The sequence below is a fragment of the Octopus bimaculoides genome, chromosome 20 (assembly GCF_046866305.1).
Source record: "Octopus bimaculoides isolate indiv1 chromosome 20, ASM4686630v1, whole genome shotgun sequence".
Lineage (NCBI taxonomy): Eukaryota > Metazoa > Mollusca > Cephalopoda > Octopoda > Octopodidae > Octopus > Octopus bimaculoides.
The window spans coordinates 6,789,010-6,790,131 of record NC_142947.1 but is presented as its reverse complement, the minus strand read 5'-3'; positions in this window follow the sequence as shown (position 1 = coordinate 6,790,131).

Sequence of the window (1,122 nt, the reverse complement as noted above, 5' to 3'; positions counted from 1 at the left end):
ATACATATGTATATATATATATATATATATATATATCAATAATAATAGTGATTGTTTCTTATTAGGAACAAGAGAGTTAATAGGACTGCAAGAGAAATGTTCAAGTAAATGAGACGAGTATAACAAACTTTGGTTGTAGAACAAACAACAAATTTAAGGTCATCCAACTAATATATCACACCTCGAACATTTAATCCCATATAAAGAAACATAATGCTTTTTGTATACATAGAATACGGATGTACAAAATCACAGAAGATGAAACATTTAGACAGGCATATAGAAAAATGTGAGTACAGTCTATTGCGTATAAAAAATATATTTTTAAAAATCAATAAATTAATACTTCAGTGTCTAGAAAAAATTTTTATTTTTTATATATTATAAAACTTAAAATAAAATAATAAATATATGCCTGTTTAAATGAAGTATTGTTTCATCTTCAGTGATTTTGTACATCCGTATTCTATGTATAGAAAAAGCATTATGTTTCTTTATATGGGATTAAATGTTCGAGATGTGATATATTAGTTGGATGACCTTAAATTTGTTGTTTGTTCTACAACCAAAGTTTGTTATATATATATATATATATATATCATCATCGTTTAACATCCGCTTTCCATGCTAGCATGGGTTGGACGATTTGACTGAGGACTGGCAAGCCAGAAGGCTGCACCAGGCTCCAATCTGATCTGGCAGAGTTTCTACAGTTGGATGCCCTTCCTAATGCCAACCACTCCGAGAGTGTAGTGGGTGCTTTTACGTGCCACTGGCATGAGGGCCAGTCACACGGTACTGGCAACGGCCTCGCTCAAAAGGTGTTTTTTTACATGCCACCTACACGGGGGCCAGTCCAGTGGCACTGGCAACGACCTTGCTCGAATGTTTTCTTATGTGCCAGTAAGGCAACGCGGATAATGAACACGTTCAAATGGTGCTTTTTATGTGCCACTGGCATGGAAGCCAGTCAGCTGCTTTGGCAGCGATCACGCTTGGATGGTGCTCTTAGCGCTCCACTGGCACGGGTGCCAGTCATTGAATTTGTGAATTTGATTTGATTTCGATTTTTATTATTATTATTACTTTAGAAGAGAAAACAAGACATTGAAATACTCCTAA